Genomic DNA, 9,112 nt, shown 5'->3' with positions numbered 1-9,112 from the left:
GTGATCATCACATTTTGTTTACATATCCGACACGGAGCTCTAAAAAACCATTTAGTTTATTCATGATTTTCAATTCTAACATCATGAAAAAAGATGAAAGGCTGGATTTGTATTGCTATGCTTTGAAAAAAAAAAAAAAAACTACTTCTGTTGTGTTGTGAAAATAAGTAGGGATGGGCAAACGGGTATAAGAACCGCAAATTAGGGTGGGTAATCAAGGTTCGAGACTGGTAAGGGCCCGTTCCTCATTTTTAAAAATAGAAACGGGGCAGGCCGGGTCGGGCCTTTGAAAATTTAGGGGCAGGTCGGCTCCAGAAATATAGAAAAACGGGTACCTGGACCGGTTCGTTTGTAATTGCAATGGACGGATGAGATTGAAGATTAAGCTACCATTCAATCTGAACCGTAAGTTTTACGCTTGGTTCTCTCTCTTGTCTCAAGTCCTCAATTCTGTCAATGGAGACTGGACCTCGAACTCATTCTCTCTCGCCATCAAGCGTGCGTCGTCCCCTCCCCTCTGTTAATCCCCGTCAATCATCTCCTCCTTTCCGTCACTCTCCGTCAGTCGTCCCCCAAAACCCTCATCCAACGGTGGTCCAGCACCGGCTCGAGAGGGAGTTCCAACAAATCTACCCAGATAATGCGAACCCAAGGAAGCTGGTTTCGAGGATAAAGAAGATTTAAGAAGAATTGTCGACTTTGGAAGATCAATGTTGCGAACTTCTTTCAGCCAAAGAGACAAATTTTTTATTTTTTTGATAAAATTGGGAAACTTCAATTTTTAATTTTGATTTTTGGGTTTTGGGTTTTGAGTTTTGAAGGATTTGATTGATAAGGCTAGGACGACTCTGGTTGGGAACAGAAACCAATTGCATCAACTCCAATGTATTGGTGTGGGCAGGGTCCGTTTCGGGAGCGCCCAGTGGTACAAGTTCCGGGTTGGATTCGGGAAGATCCACGTCGGCGTCTTGTACTTTGACGACGTTGCTTCCTGTAAGAAGTTCAGGAAACCCAGGCATCTGGGTTTTCATTAATCTGCAGGTATCGTTGCCTTTTGTTGTAATTTCTCTTCTCCTTACTTTGTCTGAGCAGTCTCAATTGATTTGTTGATGGTTTTTTTATATGAAACTCAGGTGTTATCAATCAATTTTTTGTTATATTATATGTATATATGAATTGTTTGCTTACTGGAAGTGGAAGTAAGTTGGGAATTTGATTGGTTTTTGATATGAAATTCAAACCTAATACTTTTGAACCATCAGTTCATGTTCTTATAATAGAGTGCTTAATGGAGTTTCTTAGTACAAACTCTATATGCTCTCAAAAGTGGACCTTCATACTGTTAATTATTATTTGTTAAGCGATTAATCATGTGGGGTTCAAATTAGATGACTGAATTCTTCGTCAACTGCTATGTCTCTTGTAATATGGCCAAAGCTTGTCCAATGCCATAAACTGCTAATCTAGCCAGCGCCAGCAATTCTATTCTTTCTTGAAATTGTTCATGTGTTTTCGAAGATTTGTTGATTTACTCTCTACTGATAATAAGATTTGTGAAAAAGGAGTTTGTGACCAAATATTCCTACCATTTATTTGCAGCACTCCCTTGTGCAGGTTTGGCAGTTTATAATTCAGGCTGATATGAAACTCCAGTATTTGTAATGCAATTTTCTGAACATACACATTCAGTTAAATCTCCTGCTCCCCCTCTCCTTATTTTCAAGTTTTGTTGCTTGCCAAAATTGGCCGAAAAGGGGGGAAATGTCTGATTGCATTCTTCTGTGAATGGCTTTAACTGGATTTTTTACTTTAACTAGTTTTAGATTTTCATGATTCATACACCCCTGTTTATTGCTGGACCAAAAATGGCTGTGAGGAATGTATTTCCCTTTATTTTAATCAAGAAGTTATGCAATCGTTGACCCCGAAATTGTATGCATATAGATGTAGACAAGTGTTGTATCAAAATTAAAGTCGTTTGTTTTTAATGTTGCATCAATGAGAGCTCATACGTAATGGAGGACCTCAAAGAGAAGCTACTTCCACCAAATGTCCCAAAACCTGCATCGGCTGTAAACCTTCACGAAGCATCTTATTGATCATTGGCCTTTGGAAGGCAACCTTTTCAAGGAGTAGATGTTCTGGGGCTGAAGAATATATAAGAATTCATGTCTGTGTTGCTGTTGTGCAATACAGCTTATAAATTACAACCAAAAAAAAAAAGGTTGGACCCTTGGACCCGTCCTGGATCGGCCCGTTTCAAACGGGCAGGGTTAAGTCCGGTTCCAAAACTCAAAATCCCTCTACCTGGCCCATTCCGCCCCGTTACTCTTTAAAACGGGTAAGGTCCGGGTCCTCCAAAATTGGGCTTAGCCCAGCCCGTGCCCACCCCTAAGAATAAGCAGTTGTGAAATAAGCAGTAGAGTGTTTGAGGAACATTGTTGTGAAAGTGCTTTTGAAAAAAAAAAAAAATATAGTATTATAGTGTTTGGTAAACTTTTATGTAAAACAGCTGTAAGTGTGTGAAATGACCAAAAAGGGTATAATATTGGATGTGCCATAAATTTATTTTTCTTAACAAATTAAGGTGAATTACTAAATATACTTTATTTTTAAGAAAAACTAATGAAAATGGCTTGAAAACTTTGAGTTTTAACGATAAGGAAAAAATAAAGGGTAAAGTGAACCGTATCAGGATTGATTTTTTAGTGTAAAAATATGGTTTTTCGTTAAAGTGAACAGTACCATGAGTTTTTCGTTAATGTTTCCTTATTTTTAAAAGAACAATATTTATAAACTTTATCTTAAATATTAATTAGTATGACAAACTACTTCAATTGAAATATTTTAGACTAAATAGCTAGGATTCATTAGTACAATATTGTTAATGTACTTGAAAGTAGTGTAATTAGATGCATTCATCAAACTTGCCGCTATTCTATTTCTTAATGCTTATATCTCATGTGATCCTTAAACTTGATAATTTTGGTATTCTTCATCATCATCATCACTACTATCGCTCTCTTCACAAAAGTCTCTGGGGTCATCAAAATGACGATCACGTTCAGAATATCTTCGTATGTAGTTATGAAGAGCCATTGTAACAATGACAATCTTCACTTGCTTATTGAACGGGTAATTAGGCATATCCCTTAAAATTGCCCATCTTTTCTTCGATACCCCAAAAGTTCGTTCAATGATGCTTATAAAAGAAGAATGCATGTGGTTGAATACCTCTTTATGACCCGTTGGTTTAGGATCCCTACGAAAATCCGGGAGATGATATCTTTCACCTTTATATGGTCCCAAATAACCTCTCATTTGTGGGTACATCTACCAAGTAATATTTTCCTAAAAATTGAAAATTTTGTTTTGTATTGTAATAGTTATTCGAAGCAAGTATGTAAAATGTTATAATAAGTATGAAGATTACCATTTGGAGGCTTAGAAAAGTTTAAATTTGGATTCTGTAGCACGAATAGAAAAACCCTTGTATCATGTGCAGTGCCTTCCCATCCGGCATAAGCAAATGTGAATTGCAGAGGGACTTCACTGCTTCCTTTAGCCTCAAGGCACTCCAAGAAGCTAAGAAAGCACTCACTAAATTGTACAAGGCTCAGCAGAACTTCCAGCTCCTTGCAGCAGCTAGTGAAGAAGGGCTCAGCCATGGAGGAATGCATCATGGTAGTTGTTACAGAGATCCAAAAGTTAGAGGAGCAACTTTCTGCACTCTCTGGAACAAATTATATCAGAAGATTGAAGAAGTGAAGAGGGTCAATCTCGAAGTGGAGGATGCTAAAACCCAACTTGCTAATAGCAGCATAGCTTTGGAAAAGCCTGGTCAAATTTTCACCATTATGCAAACTTATCATTCTAGGATAACTGCTCTTGCTAAGGATGTAAACTTGATAGAATAGGATTTCTATAATTCTCCCATTATGAAATGAACACTTCTTTGTTTGCTCCAATACTTGTTTATTTACAATATTTGCAATTATTAACTGATCTTGAGCATAACAAGGATTTTCCCCACTTCTTTGAATACTTAAACTTTATCAATGTAACAGTCTCTAACATCCCAAAGAGTTGGTCGATATTTATTTAAAAATTTGGCATTTACTGGATGTTTTAGCAAGGTTCCTTCTAAATCTACCAAGTAATAACCTTATCGGCCTAATACTCTAGTGATTGTAAAAGGGTCTTCCCAAGTGGGACTCCATTTCCCAAAACCTCTAACTTGAGCTCATAAGGGTAGAACTGCCTTTTATACCAACTCTCCTTCCTTGAAGGTTTTTAATTTTACTTTCTTGTTGTATACTCGGGCAATAATTCTCTTTCCTTCTTGGATCTTGTTCAAGGCTTCAATTTGAGCTACATCCAAATCTTCAGTCCCTTGACATATGGCATGGATATATTCTTCATTATGTAGTCAAAACTAGTTTTGAAGTATCATAGAACTTACATTAATCTCCATAAGGAGTACAACATCTTACCCGATGGTTAATGCATAAGGGGTGGTTCCAGTTCCTACTCTCTTTAAGTGTCTATAAGCCCAAAGAGTATCTCCCAACTTCTCATGCCATCTTTTTGGGCTGTCTATCACCATTCTCTTAATAATATTCACCAAGATCTTATTGCTAGCTTCTACTTGACCATTTGATTGAGGGTAATGAGGGCTAGACTGGATCATCTTTATCTTGAACTTGTTTGCAAATTCCTCCACTTTTTTCAAGATAAACGATGGCCATATGTCTGTGACAATTGTCTAGGGCACCCCATATCTGTGTAAAATCTTGGTCTCAATGAACTTCCTCACAACAGTTGAATTAATAGTCTTCACCGCTGAAGCTTCTACCCACTTAGTAAAGTAGTCAGTTGCCATAATTATAAAGGTATGCCCCTTACTAGAGGCTGGATAAATTTGCACAATGAAGTCCATTGCCCAACCTCTGAAGGGCCAAGGTTTTACTACTGGATTCAAGGGTACTGAAGGTATATGTTGAAGAGGTCCATGTCTCTAACATTCGTTAAATCTTCTAGCATAAGCTTTACGATCTTTTTTCATATCAGGCCCGAAGTAGCCATATCTCTTCCGCAACCACCTCATCTTAGTTCCAGCTTGGTGTGCTCCACAAATACCTTCATGCACCTTAGCCATCACCCTCATTGACTCTTCTAGGCCTAAGCATTTCAATAAAACCCTATATGGAGTCTTTCTTAGTAAGGCCTTGTCCCACATCACAAACTTAGTTGCTTGCTGCCTAATCTTCTTACTTGTAAGAGAAAAAAGGTCTTTTAAGTACTTAATGAAGAGTGTTCTCTAGTCTTCTATCTTAGGTTCCTTGGTCATTACATTTAGATTGAACCCCCTCTCAAATATGGAAGGGAGATTTCTTCTATGTTCCTCTATACTCACCTTAAACTTTCTTTCTTGAATCTGTGCTCCATAAGCCAACTGTGCCATCTCATTGGCAATTAAATTTGCTTATCTAGGAACATGATTGATTGGCACTTCAATGCCCCCAATAACTCAACAACTGAGTAGCTGCCAAATAATAACATGCCATTATGATGTGTCTGCACTTGTAGTCTTCATTCAACTGATTAATCACCAACTCAGAATCACCATATATTTCTACCTCAGTTGCCCCTAACTCTATTAGGATTTCAAGGCCAATGATCAATGCTTCGTACCCTGCCCTGTTATTGGTAGTATCTTGGAAATCTAGAAAGAATGAATAGAAAAGTTAAATCCCCTTTGGATCGATGATAACAATCCCAGCTCCAGCAGCATATTGGGTGCAAGACCCATCAAAATACAACTTCCAATGAGTGATCCATAGACTAGTTATCCTCCTTACTTCTTGTTGGATCCATTTTTCTTTGCTTGAGTGATCTTTACTAGGTGGGATCCATAAGCTGACTACTTCTAAAATTCCTGGGATGTTGACATGTTCTTCCTGTGACTCTTGGTGCTCGGACAAAAAGTCTACAATTGCTTGTCCCTTTATTGCCTTTTGAGGCACATACTAAAAACTGAACTCTGATAGTGCTAGAATCCATTTCCTAATTCTTCCAGTTAGCATTGGCTTAGACATCATGTATTTGATCACATCAGTCTTGGCAATGATATAGATGTGGCAAGGTAACAAGTAATGCCTCAACTTGCAGGTAGTGAAGTACAAAGCCAAACATAGTTTCTTAATTAGAGTATATTTTGTTTCTACCTTAATAAGGATCCTACTAAGATAGTTTATTACTTGCTCCTTCCCACTTCATTGTTTTGAGCCAATAAGCTTTCTATTGACTTTTCCGATGCAGAGATATAGAGCTTCAAAGGTTTCCCTCTCTGAAGGGGCATGAGCACTAGTGGAGAGGCTAGACAAGCCTTTACTCTGTCAAAAGCTTCTTGGTGTTGTGGGCCTCATTCGAACTTATCTTGATTTTTCAACTTTAATAAAGGAGTCAATGGTTGAATCTTGCTTGCCAAATTAGCAATAAATCTTCTTAAAAAGTTGATTTTTCCTAATAGCCTTTGTAATTGTACTTTGCTATTAGGGGAATGTGAGTCCATTATAACCCGAGCTTTGTTCTTTCTATCTCCACTCTTTTTTTATGAACCAGGAATCCCAAAAAGTTGCCCGATCTAATCGCAAATGCACATTTCTTAGGATTCATCTTCAATTTGTGGGTGCTCATTCTTAATAAGGCTTGTTTGAGATCTTTTAAGTGTTGCTCGTCAGTTTTAGACTTCACCACAATATCATCAATACATACCTCCATACCATGCTCGATTAAATCATGAAAGATAACATTCATTGCCCTTTGATAGGTAGCACCAACGTTTTTCTGCCCAAATGGCATGACCACATACTCATATGCTCCTACGTGTCTTGGGCACCTAAATGATGTCTTATGTATATCTTCTTTAGCTTTTTTTATCTGATTATATTCAGCATTCCCATCCATAAAAGATAGAACTTTATGTTTTGCAACTGGATCTATAGACAGGTCATTCATGGGCATAGAGTTTCCATCTTTAGGCGTGGCTTCATTAATGTTTCTATAGTTGACACAACATTGAATGGCATTAGTTACAACTTTTAATATAGATATAATGTTGGCCAACCACTAGACATACTTTGCAGGCCTAATAAATTTTGCCTTGACCAGCCTCTTAATCTCTTCCTTGACCTTTTCTTCTATCTCTTTCAACATTCTTCTTGGAGCTTGCTTTATAGGTTTGACCCTTCTTTGATAGGCATTTTGTGTTCTGTTAAGCTAGGGTCCAATCCAGGCATTTCTGTGTAACGTCATGCAAAACAATCTTTAAATTCATGCAAAAGATCCACTATTTTTGCCTGATCTACATCTTCCAACAAGCCATTGATTTGTATTGGCCTTAGATCCTCCTCGGTCCCCAAGTTAATGGTTTCCAAGGGGTCTTGTACTTCTGGTGCTGATTTATTAGGCTTGGTACATAAAAATTCAACTGACTTTGGACCCTCTGACATCATTGGCATTGGTGGGCTGGGACAATGTAAGGCCTATCCCATTTCTCCTTGGTGAGAGACAATCTTTTTTCCAAGAGTTTTTGGGCTGTCACCTTGGTAAGGCATTCGTTCTTATCAGCTCCCAAACATTGCAAGATCCCAACACTGGGATTGTAAAATTTTGCTTCTACAATATTCGTTGTGGGGAAAAATGGCTGTGATCCAGCCTCCACTATCTCCCAAAATCCTGGTTCCTCAATCACGACCTCATGGTAGACAGTAACTTGTTAATGTAAAGTGGATCGTACAAATAGACTTTGGTGAATCTAATCTCTCCCTAGCAATGCCCCATAGGTAGAGCTGATATCCACCACAAACAATGCCAACATTATTTGCTTAGGAATACGGGCATCTTGAAGTTGAGCGAGAAAAAGTTTTGCTCATCAATATACTCAGGATAAGGCTTCTGGTATGTTATCTTGAACAACGGGTGAGCTTGTGGTTGAGCATTCTAGACGACCATCCATCTTAGCTATATTATTGTGTGGGTGTAAGTAGTCCTCCACTTCGGGCTACGATCAACGCTCGAGAAAGCCTTCATTTATAGATCTGGTTGTCTCCATCTGTCACCTTCTTTTTTAGCCAACGGTGGTTGCCTGTAGGGCAGAGGCTTGGCCCTAACTGTGACAAACCTTTCTTATTGGCTTTTCCTACTAAGTTGGGAGTGCCAATCTTCAGTCCTTCTTGCTGAACTGCCGCTTAACATTTGGCAAAGGATCAGGCAAGCCCATCTCCTGAAATTCTTATTCTCGACAGCTAGTTTCAGCTTCTTCCTTCTTTTTCCCCTTGTCCTTCTTTTCTACCAGTAATGAAAATAAAGGAACTACTGGCCTTTTTCCTAGGTTCACCTCCGTGACCTCTGTGACTTCTTCACTGGAATAACCATATTATGGTGAAAAGTATTCTAACTCTAACCTTCTTTGCAACAATCCTGTTAAAGAACAAAGTTGACTGAGCTTTCATCTGGTTTCCAGATAGATCATTTCCATGCTTCTCATTACTTGAATCATGGTAGCTTGCAAATCTTAGTTAGTAACCTTTCTACCTAACTTCTTAGAAGAAGTCAGGCTTTCTAAAACTGCTGGGATGTGTAATGGGGGAAAATCTTCTGGATGATCCGTCATACTTACTTTTGCTAGACAAAGAGGATGCCCATATTCTACATTCAACCTGAACATTTGCTATTTCCTTCTTCTTGCATACAAAATGACAAAATGAATCACACCGGGCGTGCCAAAAATATGTTCGAGCTGGATTTTTGGACCTAGACCCTCGCACAGCTTCCTGAGGAAATGGCTCGTTTTTGCCTGTCAGGCAAGATCTTGCTGCTTAGTGTACTGTAAGACAAGTTTATAGTTAGTTTGAAATGTGCCTTTGTAGGGCCTTTGGTGTAGGCCTTGAGGCTCACAATCAAATCTAACGAGGATCTGAGCATGCCATTATTATCCTTGTATAACAAATTGTTGAATGGGTGTGAATTAAGTTGATTAGTTGCACCTCATGTTATTTAGACTTCTTGTTTATCAAAGGATTATCGCAGATAGGTTAAGTCTTCATTA

The 9,112-nt window shown here is 38.4% G+C and overlaps 1 long non-coding RNA gene across 2 annotated transcripts; it reads left to right on the top strand.

Annotated features, from left to right (window-relative positions):
* Positions 1-320: 320 nt before the first annotated feature.
* On the top strand, positions 321-1,995 carry LOC125469329. Of its 2 annotated transcripts, none has more exons than XR_007251670.1 (2): positions 321-1,041; positions 1,615-1,995. It is a non-coding gene; the product is annotated as an uncharacterized LOC125469329 (long non-coding RNA). The 2 variants fall into 2 exon arrangements; XR_007251669.1 differs by having other exon boundaries at positions 1,600-1,995.
* The last annotated feature ends 7,117 nt before the right edge of the window (positions 1,996-9,112 follow it).

Source organism: the organism of the source record quoted next, unplaced genomic scaffold, assembly GCF_019419815.1.
Source record: "Pyrus x bretschneideri cultivar Hongxiangsu unplaced genomic scaffold, Pyrus_bretschneideri_v1 Contig42, whole genome shotgun sequence".
In the NCBI taxonomy this organism is placed as follows: Eukaryota; Viridiplantae; Streptophyta; class Magnoliopsida; order Rosales; family Rosaceae; genus Pyrus; species Pyrus x bretschneideri.
The sequence above is the reverse complement of the archived record's forward strand: the minus strand, read 5'-3'. Positions and strand labels throughout refer to the sequence as shown.